Source organism: Phacochoerus africanus, chromosome 5 (assembly GCF_016906955.1).
Source record: "Phacochoerus africanus isolate WHEZ1 chromosome 5, ROS_Pafr_v1, whole genome shotgun sequence".
In the NCBI taxonomy this organism is placed as follows: Eukaryota; Metazoa; Chordata; class Mammalia; order Artiodactyla; family Suidae; genus Phacochoerus; species Phacochoerus africanus.
This window is the reverse complement of record NC_062548.1, coordinates 94,976,143-94,999,977: the sequence shown is the minus strand read 5'-3', so window position 1 is coordinate 94,999,977 and position 23,835 is coordinate 94,976,143. Positions and strand designations below refer to the sequence as shown.

Below are 23,835 nucleotides of genomic sequence, written 5' to 3'. Positions count from 1 at the left end.
TCTGATAAAATTTGTGAACTTTTTTTTTTGTCTTTTGTCTTTTTAGGGCTACACCTGTGGCATATGGAGGTTCCCAGGCTAGGATTCTATTTGGAGCTGTTGCCCTTAGCCTATGCCTGGGCCACAGCAACGCCAGATCCGAGTCGCGTCTGCGACCTACACCACAGCTCATGGCAACGCCAGATCTTTAATCCACTGAGCGAGGCCAGGGATCGAACCCACAAGTTCATGGTTCTTAGTCGGATTCATTTCTGCTGTGCCATGATGGGAATTCCAGAATTTGCGAACATGTTGAAAAGCTAATCTTTCAATATATTACTTTTCCTTCTTCATAGTTTTCTAATATATGTTTCTGATAATTTCAAAATAAAATTTAAGAAAACTCAAAAAGAAGTTCACAGCGAACATTTTCTCATTGCATTTGTATAATATTTATCAGTTTTCCACAAAACAAAGAAAAGCCACCTTTAATTTTTTTTCATTTAGTAAACTAACTTTCCATATTTTAGAAATATTTTATGTTCACATTCCAATTTTAAGAATTAACACATTAATTAATGTATTGTATATATTGTGCTGAAAGATAGATTGAATAAATGCCAGCAATTATTAACAGGCAATTTAAACTAAAACCATGGAACAATTTTAGCAGCAACTACTTTAAATGATATATTTTTCAACTTTAACATCTTCCTCAGATGTTTACTGAGATTATTATATTGTACTTGCTGTATCTAAATACAGCAAGAGACTTAGCACATATAAAATTAGAAAGCAATTTTTATAAGTATTTTACCTTCTTAAAATAACACTTCACTATTAAATGAAATTGCAGGCTGGCAGCTGCAGACTGAGGCATATAATGGATGAGAAAGAGAATAACCAAGGGAGGCCAGGAGGTTATGAGCGAGGACCTGAGACTTTACTATAACTGAAGTTTCCACATGGAACTTTATTTTTAAATACCATTTAGCATTACTTAACTTACAGTTGTTTGTGTCCATTAACTCTCCTTATTTGTGTGTGTATCAACTGTAGATTTTGGTTTGCAATAAACCTGAAGTTTTGATATAGGAGTCTACATATATACGAGATTGTTTTAAGTTGTTGGTCTCTTAATTGCAAGTGCATCTCCAGTGTCCTGCATTTGTACCCTCCTCTTCTCACAATTTCTGATTTTGGTAGCATATTTGCGCATGATTGATTTCCTACTTTTACTGTGTATATGCCTTTACTGGGAAGCCTTGTCATTTATGGTATTTTTGCTTCTAGTTGTGGCCTTTTCTTTTCTGCCTAGAGAAGTTCTTTTAGTATTTGTTGTAAAGCTGGTTTAGTGTTGCTGAATTCTCTTAGCTTTTGCTTATTTGTAAAGCTTTTGATTTCTCCTTCAAATCTGAATAAGAGCCTTGCTGGTAGAGTAATCTTGGTTGGAGGTTTTTTCCTTTCATCATGTTAAGTATATCGTGCCACTCCCTTATTGCCTGCACAGTTTCTGCTGAAAAATCTGCCCTTACCTTATCGGGGTTCTCTTGTATTAGTTTCTTTTCCCTAGCTATTTTCAATATTTTCTCTGTCTTTACTTTTGGTCAGTTTGATTAATATGTGTCTCAGGATGTTTCTCCTTAGATTTATTTTATATGGTACTCATTGTGCTTCCTGGATTTGAGTGAGTGGTCTCTTGCCCATGTTAGGGAAGTTCTCAGCTATTACATCTTCAAATATTTTTTTTGTCCCTTTGTCTCTCTCTTCTGGCACCCCTATAATGTAGATCTTGGTGAGTTTAACATTGTCCCAGAATTCTCTTAGACTGTCTTCATTTCTTTTCAATCTTTTTCTTTTCTGCTCCACATCCATGATTTCCACTAGTCTGTCCTCCACCTCACTTATTCATTCTTCCGCATCCTGTATTCTGCTGTTGGTTGCTGCTAATGAATTTTTTATTTCAGTTACTGTATTTTGCATCTCTGCTTAAATTTTAAATCTTGTATTTCTTGGCTCAATATCTGCTGTAAATTATCAGTCTTTGCCGCCAGTTTATTTCCAATGTCTTGCATCATCTTCAGCATCATCAGTCTAAAGTCTTTTTCCTGGAGGATGATAATCATCAGAACACTTTAGCTGTTTTTCTGTTTTTTTTTTTCCCTTCTCTCTTTTCTGGCTTATAGTTCTCTGCCTTTTCCTTTTTATAGGTTTTTGGTGTGATGTTCTTTTTGCAAACAATATAGTTGTATCCTTTCTTACTTCTGATGTCTGCTCCCCTTGTGGCTGAAGTTGATGTGGGGGCTTGCTGTAGGCTTCCTGATGGGAGGGACTGGTGCCTGCCCATTGGCAGGTTGGGCTGATTCCTATCCCTCTGGTGGGTGGGGCTTGGTCTCTGGGTGAGATTAGAGGCAGCCGTGTTCCTGGTAGGTCTTTAGGCAGCCTTTTTACTGATGGATGGGGCTGTGATACCACCTGGATTATTGTTTGACCTGGAGCTTCTCAGTGCTGATGACTGGGGCCAGATTTTTCCAAAATGGCCACCTATAGAGGAACACATTCTGATGAATATTCCCAAGACCCTTTCCTCCAATGTCCTTCCCCCACAAGGAGTCACAGTCACCCCCTGTTTTCACAGGAGATCCTCCAAGAACTGTACTCAGGTCCAACCCAGATTCCTATCGAGCCTCTGCTTTGCCCTGGGACCCAGTGTACTTGAAAGCCTGTGTGTGCCTTTTAAGAATGGGATCTCCCTTTCCCCTAGTCCCATGGAGTTCCTGTGCACAAGCCCCACTAATCTTCAATGCCAGATGCTCCAGAGGTTCTTTCTCCCAATGCCAGATCCCCAGGCATGGGAACCTGATGTGGAGCTCAGGTGTGATACAGTTACTTTCCAGCCTGTGGGCTTCCCATCCTGCAGGTATAGAGTTTATCACATAATCACACCTCCTACCATCTTGATGCAGCCTCCTCTTTGTCCTCTGGAGTAGGATATCTTTTAGAAAGTTTGCAGTCTATTTGGTTGAAGGTGGTTCAGTATTTGGTTGTAATTTTGTTGTTTTTATGAGAGAAGGTGAGCTCTAGTTCTTCTATTCTGCCATCTTAATCCCGTCTCCTATGTCCACTAACTCTTTAGTTTGTTACCTTCTCTAATCATATAAAATTTATACTCTTAAAAATGCTTTAAAATCATAGATCCTATCATTCTTAGGTTTCTCTTGCTAAGAAACTTCAGCTTGTAAACACTTATACTGCTTTTTATTTTGTTGGGACTGGGCAGAATATCAATAACAAAATTTTGAACACACCTAACAGTAGGCATAACATTTTAAAGGTTAACAATACTAAGTGTAAATAAGGATATGGAAATCATTGGAACTTTCATATATTGTTAGTTGGAGTGAAAATCAAACAACCATATTAGAAGACTGTGGAACAGGTTCTAACAAACAAATGCCTAGCTATGTCCCAGACTTCCCAGTTTCAGTATACACTCAAACAGAAATAGACACCTATGTCCAGAATGATGTAAGCATTCTCAGAGTCATGATAGTTCCAAACTGGAAACAAATCATAATGACCATCCATGTGAGGACAAATAAACAAACTGTGGTATATCCATGCAATGAAATACTGTTCAGAAATAAAAGAGAACCAACTAATGGCAATATATGACAACATGGGTACATTTCAAAAGTATTAAGCTGACACAAAGAAATCAGACACATGAGAGAAACTATACATTAAGCTCAAGATAGGAAAAATTATTTATGACAGAAGACAGAACCGTGGTTTTAGGTGAGGTGGGTAAGGTCTCCACTGAGAACTACATCCTGCAATGACAGAAATGTTCTGTGTATTGACTTGGACAAGGGATATACACAGATAATTTTTTTCCATTGAGTTTTACATTGAAAATGTGTTCATTTCATTATATTTAAATTATATCTCACATTTTTAAAAGGGAAAATCTATAATAGAAAGAGAAAAAAAAGAACTTTAGCATGATTCTCAATTTTATAGGGCAGAGCTGGTACATTTGTGTTCTAATTTTCCTCTGAGAATCCTGTCTTATGAAAATGAAGCAGTCAACAAGGTTCTTACAACAGAAAGCATATTGAAGGAGAGGCCATTGTATAGCATATAGAGATAAACAGTTCAGCACCACGGCTAGCAGCAAAGGAGCAGAAAGACATACTATTTAGTTGGTTCTCTCACTCTCTTTCTCTAAGCTGCAGTGTTCTTAAAAACTGGAAACATTTGAATCATTTTCTACTAATTCTCAAACTTCCATCTCACTCCTAAATTCCAAGACCTCACTATGCTGCTAATAGCTTCCTACACTTCAAATTTGACCCGTAACTGCTTGCTTGGTGAACCTTCTAACACATCTTGTCTCTTGTCATTTCTATCATGGTTATCTGAATAAAATGCTGGCTCAATATCTCCTGCCTGTGGAAACATAAACAATGCCCCAATATGCAGAATCATCTCCAAGGGGTGGAGGGTGAAAAGGAGACTAAAAATGGACTGAACAAAGCAGAAAAGTGCCAATAGATTTGAATACAAAAAATAGTAAATCCCTATATATTAATAGCACCATGAACAAATTTAAAAGGCAAATGATTAACCTAGGAAAAAATGATAGCCACATGTACAATAAATAAATATGTATAAAGAAACCTTATAAATCAATGTGAAAAAAAAAAGGAACATCCCTCTAGGGAGACTGAAATATGTAATGAATATGCACTTTGGTGAAGTATAATTGGCAAATTTGCATGGGAACATGTTCAAATACAGAAGAAATCTAGAAAGTATAACACAGTTAAAATGATGAATTTTTTTCTGCCTATAAAACATCAAAAACTAAAGTAGTAATTATAAGTAGTAATTATAACCTGAGACGGCCACTGTGCCAGGAAAGGGAAGGCACAGGAGGTAATGTAAAGGGATATGATTGCGGGGGAGGGGTTCGGGCTAGAATTCAGTTTAGCAGTGAGCACCAAAACCCCCCAAATAACTATACCTCCTAACTTAGAATTTCCACATTTTGTATACAAATATTTATATTCAGTATCATTTACAACACCAATGTTCATAAATTTCCTTAATGGACTTAATCTTTTTTGTCCAATGACAAAAAGTGTTGGTGAAATAAATGTAGTCTGGATAGAATATCATGCAGTGACTAGAAAGTTACATGTTAGAAGAAAATTAAGATCAAGAAAAGATGTTCACCTTATATTTTTAATTTTAAAAAGGGCTGCAAAACAGTAGGTACAGAATTCTATTTTTAATGTTACATGTACAAAGACAACCACTAAAAAATATTAAAATTTTTAATAGTGCTTATTTCTGGATATTATGATTGTGGATGCTGTAATTTTGTCCCCTCAATGTTTTCCAAATCTTGTGCAATAATACGATAATAAGTGACAACAAACGTTATTATTATTATTATTATTATTATTATTATTATTATTAGTCTTTTTAGGGCTGCACCCGTGGCATATGGAAGTTCCAAGGCTAGGGGTCTAATCAGAGCTGTAGCCTCTGGCCAATGCCACAGCCACAGCAATGCTGGATCCAAGCCTCATCTGTGACATACACCACAGTTCATGGCAACACCAGATTCTTAACCCATTGAGCAAGGTCAGGGATCGAACCTGTGTCCTCATGGATGCTAGTCAGATTCATTGCTGGTGAGCCACAATGTGAACTCATGGCTCAAATGTTATTTAAAACGTGAATTACCTCTAAATCTCTTAAGAGTTTGACAGAATTTAAAGGTATAGAAACCTCTTTTTTTTTCCTTCTTTCATTAACAAAGATAGGATATTAAAACAAAGCCATGTCCTCTTGCTTTAACCTTGCATCACCAAGGACAGTCATAACAGAAAATCCTTCCTCCCAATACCTCCTTTTCCCTTCTTCCCCCAACCCCAACACTATTTTCCCTCCACTAAAAAAAAAAAAAAAAATCTCTATAGTAATATAAATTAAAAAAGGAAGGATTTTAAACTATCAGCTTAATGGTACACCTAGGAGTTATGGCTTCTCTCAGTTCAAGTAAATTTTAATGAATAAAGTGCTCAAAAATAAAATATATTCTCAATCTATAAGTGGAAAAATTGTTTGGCATGTCAGAGCTTGTTTACTGCCATGGGAGCTTCTCGGCTTAAAATTCTTCACAAAGAATGGCTTGGATATGGTATGATTACTCCAAGTTTGGGTAACCCATGAATAAAGCTGAGAAAAAAGCAGTACAGAATTGGGGGAGAAGTGTACAGCTGAGTATTTAATCTTCTTGGATCTTATAGTCGACATCTGTAAAATTAGGGATAGAAACTAGTTAATCCTAAAATCCCTCTTCCTCCTCCAAGTGTCTGGTTCTAGAGATATACTTGTCATCAACATAAAGTCAAAAAGAGTGAAGAATTATAACCCAATAATAATGTCATTTTTCAGAAGGGTATAGATGATTTAGGAAGAATACCAAGAAAGAGAAAGTTCATAAAAGATTTAACATTAAAACATGATAACCATTTAAGGAGATGAAACTTGTGAAAGACATTACAGAATCTAAAACATTATCATAGGATATGATGAAATATATACTGAAATAACACCTGCATCAAAGCTTTCTTTGTCAAAGGAAAAAAATGTTAACCATTAAAAGACTTTTTTTTTAACTAGAGAAAAAAATGACACATTAGTTTGCATTATAGACCAAAATAACCCTTTCTAAGGATACTGGGAACAGAGGGTGAAAGAATGTATAAATGGAAAAACAAAAGGAGGTTGCAGATAGAATTTTTCTTTTTTTTTTTTTTTGGTCTGTTGTCTTTTTAGGGCCACACCCACGGCATATGGAGGTTCCCAGGCTAGGGGTCCAATTGGAGCTACAGCTGCAGGCCTACGCCAGAGTCATAGCAACGCCAGATCCGAGCTACCTCTGCAACCTACATCACAGCTCTTGGCAACGCCAGATCCTTAACCCACTGAGCGAGGCCAGGGATCAAACCCTCAACCTCATGGTTCCTAGTTGGATTCGTTTCTGCTGCACCATGACAGTAGCTACCAGATAGATTTTTTTAATTGTGTGTGTGTATGCCTCTACTTATATATAGATGCAGATAACTCTCAAGTGTATAACTACTGCAAAAAACAAAACAAAACAAACAGAGTTGGCTGAACGTTGGAACACCCTACTCCATCAAAACAATAGCTGTGAGACTTTAATGGGAGTCCACTTGCAGTGTGCTTCCTGTATGAATATTTTTATGTGTAACAATTCTTCTTAAGAGAAAGGCAATAGACTTAACAACTTGTTAGTATCTCTGTTAATAGATACAATTGATCACTAAAGTGATGATATACAGTTTGAGAGACATTTCCACAGCATTCTCCCTGCATCCAAGTGGTTTCCCTGCATCCTCTGCATATAATCACTTCCTACTCCTTCATTAGACAATATGCATGGGGGAGGGATGGGTAGTTACAAAGAGGTATATAAAGCCAGTAGTTGAAGATGTTGCTTGAAAATGATATAAATTCTTATTCCTCAAAGAGTTGTCCAAGAACCTTTCCTATTAGAATCTCTCAAAGTGAATATTTAAAGATGCAAATTTTGAGTCCTATCCCAAATTTACAAAACAAAACAATCTCTAGGGGTGCAACTCAGTTTCCATAAGCTCCCTAGGTAATTTTGATACAGTTTAAATTTTAAGACCCATCAGATTACATCAGCTTCATGTAGTACTATTTCCTAAATGTAATAAATTACATTTATTATTAAAATATTTTTATTCTTCTTAAATATAATTTATATAGCATTTTACAAGCATTATGTCATTTATTCCTCACATAACATGGTTCAATAGAGAGGGACTGTCATTTTTATCCCATTTTAAAGAGGTCATTCAGCTAGCAACTGGTAGACCATGACTCTAAATTTCATGTTCTTTCAAAATACAACAAATGTTAATAGAAGCTATCAAGACACTGAAGAATGAATTGCTAATGGTGGAATCACAAGGAATGGGAGAAACATTTAGATGTTTGACTATTTATGTATCAAAAATGCCCTGCTGACTGTAGCTAGTTTTAATATCAGTTCCAACTAACAGTATGAACATACCATTGCTTTTACATAAGGAGGCCTTCTAGGAATAATTCTAGAAATATATCAGTATTCTCTGATATTTATTTTGGGGCACTATAGACATAACAACAACTGCGTACTCTGAATAGATTTCAGCACCATCTCTAAATTAATTGATAACACCTTGAAGTATTCCTTTCGCCTTGTTGAAGAGGTCTCTGCTTTGAAGGAATGCTAACCATTTTGCTAGCTGGGTATCATTTTTCATACTATTACTAGCAAAACACATTTCCAATGTGAGATTCTCTTTGTAAGTTTCTTCGTCACTATTGTGAAGAATCAAATGCTTTCATAAGTTCTTGACCGAATATCTCAATTTTCCAAGTGCCCTTAAATAACTTCCTACAAGTAATTGGGTATTTTAATTGTATATAGCTCCTTGTCACTGTTCATCTAAAAAACATTACAGCATTAGTTAAATAAAGATGTATTAAGCCTGAGCATTTTCCTAGGTCGTATGTACCCTTTGGGTTATTTCAAAAATGATCGAAAGCCTTCCTTTTTTTTTTTTTTTTGGCAAAAGGCAAACACTAATAAGCAGCAAGAAAATTAAACCATCACACCAACATATTAAAGGTCAATCTCCAATCCTGACTATCTCACCAAACAACCTCTACTTATTTTATTTTATTTTATCTTAAAGGGCTTCAATACCTTTTATCTTTTCCTAGAAGCCCAATAGATCTGCAGAGACTGGGCCCTTCCAGTGGTTCTTTCTCAGAATCCCTGCAGAACCTTTAGGCAGTGCTCTCCTTAGCCTGTGCTCACCTATTTGCTCTTCGAAGTGTCATTGGACTCTAGGAACCACTGTGCTGTGTCTAAGTCCCAACTCTGTCACTTATAAACATGTGTCAAAGTCAGGCCACTTAAAGGGACCAAACCACATTGTTTCCTCACCTGCAAAATGAGTTAAAACCTCCCATGCCTAATTTATAAGCTTATCATGGGTATCATGTGAGATAAAATATGAGAAACTATTTTTTAACACTAAGAGGTCTACAAATATGAAAATGGAAATGTCATCAAACATCTCCCCAGCTACCAACAGAAGTTTGTAGTAAAGGAAGATCTGTACCATAGTCTAGCCCACCTGATGGGTAGATGGAGCCTCTGGTGTATCTATAAAGCAGTGCTGGAATGAAAAAGAGACGGCTCTCACCTCCTATGCTGACTACTCTAGGATAGTTGGAAGAAGTGTCTGTAAGGACATGAGGAAGGCAGGTTGAGTTTTAAAGCCTGAGGCAGCATAATGAGTTTGGATGCCTCTTTTTAGACCCTGTGTCCTTTGCAGTCAGTAAGACAACGTCCTCTCCCAAGCAGCAGGCACTCGATAAGCACTTGTTGATTGATTGGTCTTTGCATTCTTGGCACTCACTGAAACAGTGATTTGCCAGCAGAGAGTGTGTAAACACCCACATTTTGGTAATAACCTAAATGTCTGCATGTTGTGAATGAGGAGGCTGAATGAAACAAATTATGTGAAAACAGAAAGTCAGCTCCCTACATGTCTTTCTTTTATCATTTTCTCTTGGCAGAAGCAGGACTTTTAACAGTAAGGATATCAAGGCATCTTAAAGGCAAAAGAAGGAAGGAGCACTGCTCTACTGGGGGAGCTTTTGGACTCTATGTGTGTCTGTCCATCACTTAAGAACATGTTCCTCTCAGGAAGCTCCAAGCCAGTGTCTAGTGAGCACAGTATTGTGTTTCACAGCTATACTAAGAATCAGGTCTCTTCTATACCATCTTTCCCCAAGGTTGGAAATAAATATATTGTTTGATGGGCACATGTCTAAGAAAACACACACACATACACACAGTCATTCATTTGGTTGTCAGACCCAATTGGAGATGACTAAGAAAAACTGCATTTGCATTCTTTCTTTCTTTCTTTTTTTCTTTTTGCTTTTTAGGGCTGCACCCATGGCATATGGATGTTCCCAGGCTAGGGGTCGAATTGGAGTGTAGGGGCCTACACCACAGCCATAGCAATGCTGGATCTTTGACCCACTGAGTGAGGACAGGGATCAAACTCACATCCTCATGGATCCTAGTAGGGTTCGTTAAACTGCTGAGACATGAAGGGAACCCCCTATTTTTTTTTTTTGGAAGCACTCATGAAGACAGTGTTTCCTGCTCAGGCTATTTGCTCTTCTTAAGAATGCCTTCCTCCCTACTTACCACATACCCATTTTTCGAAGCTCCTCTGAAGGTGTACATCCTTCTTGAAGGTTTTTTCTGACTCCCTTGCTGGAAAACGTTTCTCTGACTTATAAACACCTACAGTGCCATAGTGCAGACTGCCAAGGTATGTGCTTTGAGGCCCCCGTTTCTGGCTGTCAGGCTTTCTCCATATGAAGTCTCCAAAACTCTATGGAGTATATGAAGGCATGAGGTAGGGCCCAGCCTAATCTGGTCATGTGATGTGAAGGAGCCAAGCAATACTTTCTCCAAGAACACTCTTCATCATTAACTGTTATCTACAAAATCATCTTCACTTTGGGGAAAATTCAAGCTATGTTGTTGAATAGATTAATATTGTTGCTGGAAATAAGTACTCCTTTGGAAGAGGGGTGATAAAGACAATAACTAATCTTATTAGCTGCTTTTATTAAACATATCTTACTTCGACTGAAATACCCTGATTCTGATTCCTGTCTATTGATTTCACCTCAAAGCATTTCTTCATAGTGGGATGTGGAAGTAATGGGTCACTCTGTAAAGAGACTCTATCTCAAAGTCTATCTACATCATCTCAAGTGATTACATGCCTGAAATAAATTTGCTTCAAATTGTCATGAAATTTTGCCTACTACATAGTCCCTGAAAGAGCCTCTGTTTAGAAAGAGGGGGAATAAAAGCAAGTATAGATACAAAGCTCCTGCTAAACATTCATTTATTTTAAGAAATAAGCTAGCTACATTTTAAAAGTAGGTGATTAAATTACAGTCCTTGAGCATTTTTATTTGATTTAATGTTCTGAGATGCTTATGTTCTGTTTAAATGCTAGACTGTAAGCATTTGGCTAAGGCATAAGCTTCAAAGTGGTGACAGTAAAAGAACTTATATAGTGATTCTGGGCCAAAAATACTGTTTCTCTTACCTAAATCTTTCAGTTGTAATACAGCCAGGTAAAGATGGCTTTGTGTTTGCCAACATTTTCAGAGGCTGATTGGGCAAAAAAACATAGAATCATTTTCCTAAGTCTCTCCTCATCATCAAAGCCTTCCCCTCACTACCCTACCTCAAGGCATCCTCATTTAAATTTTAAAAGAATTTTCTAAAAGATAACAATAGGAGTTCCCATGGTGGCTCAGTGGTTAACGAATCCGACTAGGAACCATGAGGTTCCAGGTTCTATCCCTGGCCTCACTCAGTGGGTTGAGGATCCAGCATTGCTGTGAGCTGTGCTATAGGTCACAGACGCAGCTCTGATCCCACATTGCTGTGGCATAGGCCGGCGGCTACAGCCCCAATTAGACCCCTAGCCTGGGAACCTCCATATGCTGCAGGTGCGGTCCTAAAAAGACAAAAAAAAAAAAAAGAGGAAGAGGAAATAAAAGATAACAATAAGTGTAATACTAAGATGCATCAACAGCCTGGGCAATTAAGCCATAATGCAGGTTTCCTGATTTAACCCCTACCTGGACAGACGGCATAAAAATTATTGGTTTTCAGCATAATATTCTTTTGTTAATACTTGTGTCATCTTTTTTGAATTAATCGATTGCCAGAAAAATATCTCACCTCTACCCCTTGCTTTCACTTAAGGAATCCACCAAATCAATATAGCAGGATAAGAGGACAATCTTTTAAAAGGCTCTGAGGATAGTTGTTTTCATAACTAACCTCAGTCCTTACTGTTTTTGTCTTTTCTTTTTTTTCCTTAAGTCTGGAGCAGAAAGGACCCACTGTTGGGGAGAGGTTAATCTATTACTTAAAGAGCAGAAGCCATTATCAGGTCCTGTGACAGATGATTACACAAAGTATCTAGACTTCACAGCTATCCTATAGAGTAGCTATCATTTCCATTTTATTCTTGAGGAAATGGGTTCAGAGAGGTTTAGAAACTTGCCCAAAGTCAGAGTATATACAAAGCCATCTACAAGAATTATCCTTTATCTCTCAAGAGAATTCTAGAATCCATGTGTTATTAGTATAAGTAGAATGAATGCAATGCCAGTAAATAAAATGGAATGAAAATTCTGTTATTAAATTGGAGAAACAAAAGAATCTTCAAGAAAAATACAGCTAAGAGATTCAAAATTTAAAGCATTTACAATCCTTTCTGAATGACACTTTAACTTATAGTCTGAATAGAAAATAGTGGGAAGGAGTTCCTGTCATGGCTCAGTGGCTAACGAAACCAACTAGGAACCATGAGGTTGTGGGTTCAACCCCTGGCCTCACTCAGTGGGTTAAGGATCTGGCATTGCTGTGAGCTGTGGTGTAGGTCACAGATGAAGCTTAGATCCCACGTTGCTGTGGCTCTGGTGTAGCCCTGCGGTTACAGCTCCGATTAGACCCCTAGCCTGGGAACTTCCATATGCTGTGGTGCGGCCCTAGAAAAGACAAAAAGACAAAAGAAAAGAAAACAGTGGGAAAAACACTTAAATTGTTTATGTAACCAAATAATATCATATACAACCAAGACAATTTGATTTTTTAATTTTTAAAGATTTCATAATTAAGAAGCCATGATTAAAATTGGAATAAACATTTAAAGCAGTTGATTAGTTGTCAGTCTCTTCTCTATACCCTGCCTTTGGAACTATATAATTTTATTCAACTGTTTATAAAAAGATTCCTTTCATCTCAGGAGAATATAATCACATAATCGGATACAATGCAATTGTTCCCATTTAATTGTGAATCATGGCTACACTTGCAAATTAGTCTGTTATCACAGCAGATCTATCAATTTGGTGGGGAATGCATTTGCCAGCTAGAATGAAAAAAGTTAATAAACATTAATAAGCATCTTAAATCAATCATTCCTTTACTCTTGATGTGGTGGTGGATATTGAGATTAATAAATCAGTCAACCCAAATGAAGTGATGAGGAAGGGAGGTACAGGGAGGCCTCTTGATGCCCTGTGTAGTTAAGCAGGATGCTTAAAAACAAATTGGAAGATAAGGATGAGGCACTAAACCTTCAGTGAAATGACTTGTAAATTAAACAAAGTAAATCCAGATAGTCATCCATGGCTGGTCTCTTATGTAGCACTGTTGATAAAAGCTGGAGGAGAAAACAAAATGCTCAGTCAGAATAAATGAGGTCTGTTGGCAGCATCATGTAGGGATTAAGAGCATGGGCTTCAGAGTAGACTGCTCCACGTTAAATCCAGGCCCCATAACTTTTTTTTATTAGTATTATTTTTATTTTTCCATTATAGTTGGTTTACAGTGTTCTGCCAATTTCTACTGAACAGCAAAGGGACCCAGTCATTCTTTTTCTTACATTATCCTCCATCATGTTCCATTACAAGTGACTAGATATAGTTCCCTGTGCTATACAGTAGGATCTCATTGCTTATCCACTCCAAATGCAATAGTTTGCATCTTTTAACCCCAGACTCCTAGTCCTGTCATCTCAATCTTGTTTTGCTTTAATATCCTGAAGGATAGAAGGGAAATTAATATTTCCTACCTCACAGAATAGTGAGGATTAAATGAGTTGATATTTTGTTAAGAGTTTAGAATAGTTCCTGACATATAATAAGCACTAAGTGACTGGTGAATAAATAAATTATATAATCGGCCATTTGATACCACTCTACACAGCCTTAGTACTTTCTTTGTACAGGTTTTTACTGGGGGGAACAGGGATAGTGAAATACCCCTCCAATATTTAAGTCACTTTCTTGCTATAAGTCAAGAGTTGAATTAAATTCTTAGGTAAAGATAATTTAAATTTTATTTATTTTATTAAAAAGTAAAACTAAATTGTTATGGTTAAAAATGTGATTACTGAAGCAAAAGTTTTATTACTGGCAAGTACAAACAGAATGTTGTTATATATTTTAGTCATCATGAAGGCATTCAGATAATTAATACCTCCTGCATCTACTAAAACACAAGGTTTTTGTATAAAGATATTTATCAGAAACCATCAGCAGTGTTCTACTTTTGATTACTGTATGATAAATTGTCTGTAGAGGCATCAAAAACTCTATGATCTCATTTAGGAAAGTCCCAAGAAAAAGAATGAGTAGGGAAACCAAATACATTATTTGCATATACAACAGCATGTCCAATTAACCACTTTGCTGACAGAGATTCATTTATTATTCATCTTATTTCAGCATATGTTAATACTTTGACAACAGACCTGAAAAATGACTGATACAGCACACTGCAGTTTTGAAAATGTTAAGTGTGGACTTTGAGGAAGTATAGCTTAGAGTGCTAACAAATGCATTATTATTTCAACTTTGGAAAGATACAACAAAGAAAATGATAAATTTACATGAGTATGTAGGCATAAATAGTCTAAAATGGCAAGTTTTCAGAAATAAATATGAAATATAAAATAAGTAGACTACTAATCAATGCCCTGCATAACAAATAGAAAGTTTAATTTTTATAATATACCTTCCAGGCAAAGTTTCCCAAAGGTATTTAAACTAGTCATGTATTATGTCTCTGTACCAATTTACAGTATAATTGATAATTGAAAAGAATAACTATACATACAATGACAGAGATATAAACTACAGCATTTATCTCGAAAGATTTGAAAGTGAAGTTCATCAGGAAAACTACCCATTTCTTTAAAATCTCCTGCTGTATGCCCCAATAAAAGTGCTGACTGGACAGTACAAGAGTACCATCATGACAGTGAGCTTCTATATTTGCCCTAAATGTATTTTTTTTTTCCAGGACAGCATCACAATCACTCATAGCAATGTGCTTTAGGATATGGAATTATCCACACTTTAGATAATTCAATCTTAATATAAAATAAGGGATTTCAGGATCCAAAATCATCTCAAACTTTAAGAAACATCAAAAATACCATGTCTCTTTCTTTAGCAGCTCTGAATCCTGTAGTCATGATGACCAGATGGTAACTAATAGCCAAGACAGGCTGAACCACATAAATAATTACATGTACCAAAGCTAGTCCAATGGCAACTCAGATAATCAGAACAACTGTGCAGAAGTGATGTCCAAGTCGGTAAATGTCACTGCTTGTACTCTGCCACACATTAAAAATCACTCCCCTACCATTTACTTAAAAGTTCTGTTTTTTTCATTGATCATTTTCAGAGATATATCATAGTATTTTTCATCAATGTAATTAACACGAGGAAAAAAATCACCAAATATGTATATGAACATATAATAAACATAACCTTGCTTTTAAAAACTGTGGGTTACAATAATACATTAAGCTGGAGACCCTATAGCCAAAAATGTCTATATTTTGAATTTCATAGTGAAAATGTCTCCAAGATTCATACACGCTTCATGTAAAACTTAATATGTACGTAACTATGCATCTTTACTGCACACTGTAAAAAATCCTTCCTACACTACCTCAGTTCCAATTCACAAACTCCATGATATTAATCATATAGTAGACTGCAGATTCTTCTTAGCTGCTTGTATACTTGCTGATTAAGTGGAAGTTTGCCCAAGTATTCATCATTTTAAGTCATAAAGTATTTTCTTATAGCTATTTGACTAATTATATTATATACCACTGCCTGAGTATAATGCTTTAAGTTACTTTGATAATGGTCCGCATTTTTAATCTATCCCAACCTTACTACTACTTTTCAGCTAAATATCAAAATGCAATATTAACTAACATTTCTTCTGCTAGAATAGAGATATAAATTTTCCATCCATATTCACCTGAACTTCTTAATAACTATATGAATTAGCCACCATTTCGGGGTTAATTTTATTCTAAATGAAGAAACTTTTTTTCTTTTAGGGCCATACCCATGGCATATGGAAGTTCCCAGGCTAGGGGCTGAATAGGAGCTACAGCTGCCGGCCTATGCCACAGCTATAGCAAAGTGGGGCCCAAGCCTTGGCTGTGACCTATACCACAGCTCACAGCAATGCTGGATCCCCAACCCACTGAGAGAGGCCAGGGATGGAACCTGCATCCTAATGCATACTAGTCATATTCATTCCCACTGCACCACAACAAGAATTCCAAGAAACAATTTTTTGTTGCTTTTTTTGGAGAAATGAATTAAAAAATGATCACATTGGGATAAAAACTCAGGTTTTCTAAATTTAAATGCTGTAGTCTTTTCAAAACCCTGCCTCTTATCATATTAGAGGGAGAAAGCAAAAGTACTGAGGCTACTTATTAATTAAGTGACCCTGGCAGAATCATCATCTCTCTAAATCTGTTTTCTTGTCAGCAAAATAGTGACCACAAGCCCTGCCAGGGTTATGAAGACAATTAAATGAGACACTTTACATAAGGGCTCGGTGGAAATATATACTTAAAATATAGCTGTTTTTAATAAGTTCTGTCAAAAGCTTGAGGGAATTCATTGTTACATGATAAACAATGAAAAAAAAAATCTTGCATTTTGAGAGAGAATGGAATATTTTAAAAGGCTATTACCAATTTCTGTGTGGAGAAATATTTGTTGCCTTACACTGACCAAAAAAGTCTGGACAAAAAGACCAAGTAAAAGAAGCAGGTGCTTTTCTAAGAGACATTCCTTAGGATCTCAGTTGAAAGGCAAGTACTAGGCAAGTTTCTTGAGCCTAACTCCACACCAGGGTTCCTGTGCACCTAAGTAAGCCACCTCTACCTAATGTTGAGGATGACTAGATGGCTTAAGGGACCTAAATGCAATCTTTGCAAAAATATCTCTGATTATAGTATGTTTAGAATCACTAGCATTCCAGGAAAATACAAGAGTATGAGGATTTTTAAGAGATTCCTATTGCTAAAGGAATCCTAGAACTCAAAATTGGAAATGACCTTATCCAATTAAAAAAAATCATATGAATTACAAAACAATATAGAAAGCCATGTTCAAAGTTGTTATTTAAAACTCTAACACTTCAAAGAACCAAATGTGTCTTTCATTAAAAAGAAGCATACAATGTAGTGTAAATGAGGCACTGGTGGCTGACTGTGCAAAGATGGTTCTCTACATGAACCAAGTTTAGTCGGTATATTCTCTTCTCAAAGACCAAGCTTCTAGTCCTAGTTAATCATCTGAAAAGAACTGTCTTAGGTGATACAGTGTTCAGGTGAAATTGTGGATAAACTAGTATAGCCACTTCTCATTGCTGGAACACAGGCTTCTAGAAGAGTATTCTAAATTGTGAAGAGGAAGATGAGTTAGAAGAAATGGGTTTTACTTCCAACTCTGCTACTAATTGGTTGTGATTCAATGAGCCCAGTTCACTTAAAATATTTAAAACTCTGTCTTCACACCTATAAAATGAAAGAAATGTGCTCCTCAAACTCTAGAGCTAGAAGAGAACCAATGGGATGGTCAAAGCTGTAACTAAGGTCCAGAAGCCACACGGTTAATCACTGGTTGAATCAGAACCAGAATATAGGGCTCCTGACTTCAAGGTCTGTTTTTTTCCTGCTATGTGTGTCCTCTCTGAAATCTCTTCTAAATTTTTTAAATTGTATTTTATCATGGTAAGAACACATAACATAAGTTCTACCCTCTTAGCAAAATTTTACACATACAATACAGTATTGTTAACTGTAGGCGAGATGTTGCAGAGCAGATCTGTAGAACTTACTTATAAAATTGACACTTTATGGCTGTTGACTAGCAACTCGCCATTTCTTCTTTTCCCCAGTCCCCAGGAACCACCATCCCCCTCTATGATTTAATGAATTTGACCATTTTTTAAAATTTTACTGGAATATAGTTGACTTACAATGTTGTATTAGTTTCCAGTATATGACAATGTGAATCAGTTTACACATGAATATATCCATTCTTTTTTCACATTTAGGTTATTACAAACTATTGAGTAGATTTTTCTATGCTATAGAGTAAGTTCTTGTTACTCATCTATTTAATTTAATTTTATTTTTTTATTTTTTTATTTTTTGCATTTTTAGGGCAGCATTCATGGCATGTGGAGGTTCCTGGGCTAGGGATCGAATTGGAGCTACAGCTGCTGGCCTATGCCACAGCCATAGCAACTCAGGATCTGAGCTGAGTCTGTGACCTACACCACAGCTCACAGCAGCACTGGATCTTTAACGCACTGAGTGAGGCTAGGGATCGAACCGCAACCTCATGGTTCCTAGTTGGATTCATTTCCACTGTGCCATGACAGGAACTCCCTAATCATCTATTTTATATAGTAGTGTGTATATATTATTCCAACCCTTCCAATTCCTCCCTCCTCCCAACGATGAGTGATATGAATTTAACTATTTTAGATAACTCAAATAAATGGAATCATGCAGTATTTGTCTTTCTGTGACTGGCTTATTTCACTGAACAAAATGTCTTCAAAGTTCATCCATGTTACCACATACTACAGGATATCTTCCTTTTTTAAGGTTGAACAATATTCCATTGAATGCATATTCCACATTTTCTTTACATATTCATTCAAAACCACAATGAGATGTCACCTCATATCTACTAGGATGGCTAGTATCAAAAAGACAAGTTTTGAGGAAGAAGTGAGTTTGAAATCTTGTACATACTATTGGTAGAAATGCAAAATGGTTTAACCACTATGGAAAATAGCATGGAAATTCCTCAAAAGATTAAAAATAGAGCTGCCATATGACTAGCAATCCCATTATGTGTACCGATCCAAAAGAACTGAAATCAGGATTTTGAAGATATAATAGCACCATGTTTATTGTAGCACCCTCACAAAAGCAAAGACGTGGAAAAAACCTAAATGTCTTTTTAAATTTTTTTTATTTTTTCTTATTTTTTGTCTTTTTGCCTTTTCTAGGGCCACTTCCCTCGGCATATGGAGGTTCCCAGGCTAGGGGTCCAATCGGAGCTGTGGCCACCGGCCTACGCCACAGCCACAGCAACTCGGGATCCAAGCTGCGTCTGCAACCTAAACCACAGCTCACGGCAACGCTGGATCCTTAACCCACTGAGCAATGCCAGGGATTGAACCCGCAACCTCACGGTTACTTGTCGGATTCATTAACCACTGAGCCACGACGGGAACTCCATAAATGCCTTTTTTTAAAGAACCATTTATTAGGGACTTAATGTTGTCTGGGCACCTTCCAAAATTCATGGTCTTATTTTTCTTTACTGAGATATACAACTTATTGTATTTTCATTTTATAGATTGAGAAAACAATCTCAGTGAGGATAAGGAGCTTAGTAAATTTACACAATGCTAGTAAGTGGCATGGCCAAATTTTCACAAAGATATATTTTTGAGAGTTATCTCCACCAGACCAAGCTGCCTCAATTATTTATACATTAGTATGACTTTAAATTAATGAATCCCCTATCTTAAATGCATTTACAAAACAAGGCTTAGCTCTATTGAAAAAATAAAAGACTATGTTTTGTTAGAGGAAATATATGCAACAACTTGGTGGAAAGCAATTGTGGCAAGAGCTTCTTCTAGAACATTAATATTAAAGGGCAAAATAAAGTGATGTAGCTAAAATTCACTACGTTGATGTTTTCATCAGATCATTTCATGTTGAGTCCCAGATGATTGCTGCATATACACAAACTTTATGTTTTTTGCATTTATGCTCAGAGGCTACTTGTTTTTAAAGGGGTAGTTTTGTTTGTTTGTTTGTTTGTTTAAATATTAACTCTAACAGTAGCTTGGATTTTTAGAACTAAGTTGCAAAAAATTGTGATGGTCATGCCTTGTGTGTAATAGTCCTCCTCTCTCACTTCTGTTCTCATTGTCCACCTTATTATCTGGCCTTTCATGGTACCTGGTGTACAAACACAAAAATATGTGCATATTACAATATGTCCCAAATGAATGAATGATAATTTAAGAAATAAATATATGACAGTTGGGAGCAAACAAGACTCTAGAGCAACTAAGACCCTAGGTTACTTGGACCTTAATTAATTAAAAGATTATTCCAGGAATATTAGTTGACTATATTGTGTAAAATATCATTGCAGTGATGTACATCTTTATCCAAGAAGCCAAAGTAAGGCAGAGGTGTGGGACAGGAGTATCTACTTCAGCAGAGTATCATAGCTAAAAATGTTCTGGGTCACACATATGAATCAATTACCAGAAAAGCTAAATTTTCCTTCAATGTAATAAAGTCAAGTACACTTTGAAAGATGTTGCTAACTCTCTTGGCTACTAGACAAAAGAGCAAAGGGATCACTCTATCAAATAGTAACCTCCTGCCTGTGGGAAAAACAAAGGAAACACAAAAACCTCCTCAGAGTCAATGAAGTGATCCATAGAACACCAGCGAGGTGTCATCAGCCTCTTTTACTTTATTCACTATTGTTAAAACATGATGGAAGCAAAATGTGGGGGTCTGGTCCTCGTAATGATTTCTACTCCAAGACATGAACCATTAAAGCACATGGAAGACCCTCTCAATTCAAGCTCCCAAACCTCTGAACTGATAGAGTTGCTCTGGGTTATGGGCCATTCAGAATTGATTCTAATTTCTCTTTGAGTCTGACCAGAGCGTTGGCTCCATTTTTTGGTGCCTCTTCGGTGTTCCTCAAACTCCCTCCAAAAGCCCCCACCTCTCTGAGAAGTTTAGTATGTGTATCAGAGTACCTCGGAAAAAGAAACATTATAAATGTAAGGTAAAGTTGTTTTCCAAGAGCACTGGTCTACTTAGTTACAAACCTCTTTGAAAATCCTTTAACATTCCCTTCTGGGAAAGCCTCTCTGCCCTTTAATAGTATCAGCTAATCATGGCCATATAATTTCCAGAGCTCATATTTGTGGGAGGAGAATGGCTGGCACTGGTGTACTCATTCCTATGATGGTTTTCTCTTTCCTTTATTTCCTGAAATTATTCAGTCTGTAAGCTAATTTTTGAAAGTGTGCAGAGGTACTTAGGAAAGCTAGAAGCAGAGATGGAAACCTGAACATTGCACTGACATCATTCTATGCTCGGCACATATGGCACATCACTAAGGCAATACCAACTGAACACACTGGTCTATTCTAAACTCTTGGTGGCTTTAAGTAGCAGTCTTAATTACAAGCAGGCTTGCTTTTTTATCATTTGCAGTCACACAGTTCTCTGTTTATTTAACTAGGAAAATACAATTTTCCTAGGGAGGAATTTTCAGCATTTATATTTTTAAGTACATGAAAAACAAAATGGGATTCTGCAGTGATCTCAAATCCTGCTTCTCATATGCATTTAAAAAAAAAATCCTCACCATAATCTCTGCAACTGGGTCAGCTTGCACAAAGATGCTCAGGGTAACCATGAGTGCTTTCAGCACCCTGCAATCCTTGTAAGTGACACCTCATAATAGTGCAAATGAAGCATGGCATGATGAGAAAATGAAGAAGAATGAACCTGGATAGTCAACCCAGCAGTTTTCAAAACATAGAGGGTAGACTCAATTTTATTCCCTAAAGTACACCACACATTTTTTTTAACACATTCAAGCACATACATGCTTTCCCTATTATGAGAAAAATGTCTCATGACTTCAAGAAATTCTAGTACAAGCACACAGGGCAGCTCATGTGTTCATCTCTAGATGTATATTTTCCAGAGTCTCAAATTTTGAACCAAACCTCATTTACACCTGCCTCGATTTTCAGCCAGGAATTTATCATATTGTCATTCACCTTTGTATTTTCCCTTCACCCTCATCTATTAGGTGCAAAGATTATTTCCTTGTGGGCCCTTTGTCTAATTAGCTGAATATTCAGGGAGTTTACTGACCCAACAAATTCAACATCACCTCTTTCTTATTAGGTTTCTTTTAAGCCATCACCCTGCCTGCCCTGCTCTCAGCCCCTCTGCATCCCCATTTCACTCACAGCTCTCCATCTCCCCACCCTCACAGGCTTATTTCATCCTTAATGTTCCTCGGTGGTTCCCTAGCCAGAATTTATTCCCTCTTTTCAAGGGAGTGAAGAGATGAAGTATGAAAAACTCAAACCAGCTTTTATTCAGCAGAAGTTAGTTACTGACAGGTAAGTTTCCTACTTTGAAAAATTTAAAAGAGAATCAGAAAGCTTTCCCCAAAAATATGTGTCAGATGGGTGGGGAGAGTTTCAAAAACAAATAAAAATAACCATACAATGGAACCTTCGAAGGAAAAGAGAGAAAGTTTTCGAACCCAAAAGAATATTACCAACTGCTGCTCACATACAATTTCCTCCACTATCTGGCTTTTCTTCTTCTTTTCAAAAGATAGGGAAGCATGGTTTTTCATTCACATAGGAAACAATCACTATATTCTGGAGATAAGGAAATGCTTGTAGAGACCAGCAGACGGCGCCTGATTGGGGTAGAAGCTGCCCTGGTAAGGGAACCTGAGTGCCTGCAGCAGGGCAGGGCCCCCTTAGTCTTCTCCTCTCCCCACAGCCCTCAGGTGCTCTCCCTGTTCAGTCATGTCCCTCAGGAGAGAAGCAGAGCCACAGAAAAGAGGTTAATATGCATATGAGATTACTAGCCCAGAGCTTCCCACTGGTACAATTAGACACCCCATCACCTCACATATCCCCATCTGGCTCCTGGCACCCACCCACCCACACTCTGTCTGCCCTTCCTGCACCCAGGCTCACTTCCCTCCCAGGGACTCACACAATTTTGCACAAAGCTTGGGCAGGGGGTGAGAACTCCACCCAGGAAAGGGAGCAACAAACCCCCTGGAATGCTATATGCAAGTGGTGAGAGCAACAGCAGCTCCTTGCTGTTTCAGAGGGATCCAGCCTGTCACTCTGCTAGAAAGCCCCCTCTGGGGGTATCACTTTTGTCTCCATCCCAGCTACTAGAGAGTCCTTGAAAGGGAACTGGGAGAAGGAAGGAAAGGGATTCCTGGGGCCATTGTGAGGTGTGTCTCCGCCACTACTAAAGCAGATGCCAAGGGGATTTGTTCTCTTCAGTTGGGTTAGGCGCTAGCCTCTCACATCTAACCAGAATTTTCCCCAATTAGAAAGCCTGTCCCTGGGTAAGGGGGCCACCTCAGTGTAACCAGAAGCTGCTCAGGAACGAGGAATTACCTAGGGAGAGGGGCAAAGGATTCAAAGAGGGACCAAGTGTGAAAGAAAAGCAGCCCTCCAGGCAAAAGCAGGGGAAAGGGATGTTAAAAAAATAATAATAAAATTTAAAAAAAAAGTGTCCATAACTTTCACCCTGCTTTTTAAAGTAGTGGACTTTAACACTGGGGGAGAAGAAAAATTGGGAATGGGGGAAGACTCAAACAGTTGCTATTTTAGTTACTGGAAATTCAGGGAATCTGAAATAGGCATATATCTGAAGATACCAAGAGCCTAGCCTCACACAGTTGGTCATTCTGGAGAAGAAATGTGCCACCCAAGGCTTTTCTCCACTCTCTGCTCTTTACAAAGGAATTCCAGGTGAGGGGAAGAGCTTCTCTTTGCTCTAACTTCCCCTCCTCCAGGCAGACTGCCTGGCTTAGACTAGGCAGCATTGACCCACCTGCCCTCCTTGGGAAGCACCAAACTCTGCAGAAGAAAGAGGCAGGACGTCCCTTATCCCAGCAGCCTTCAGACAGGATCCAAAAAGAAGTGTGTCTAAGTGTATA

General features: G+C 37.4%; 1 protein-coding gene across 5 annotated transcripts in view; it reads right to left on the bottom strand.

Moving 5' to 3' along the window:
* NRXN1 (neurexin 1) overlaps positions 1-23,835 on the bottom strand; it is a 1,110,288-nt gene that overhangs the window by 398,309 nt on the left and 688,144 nt on the right. The gene's annotated exons all lie outside the window — the stretch shown is intronic.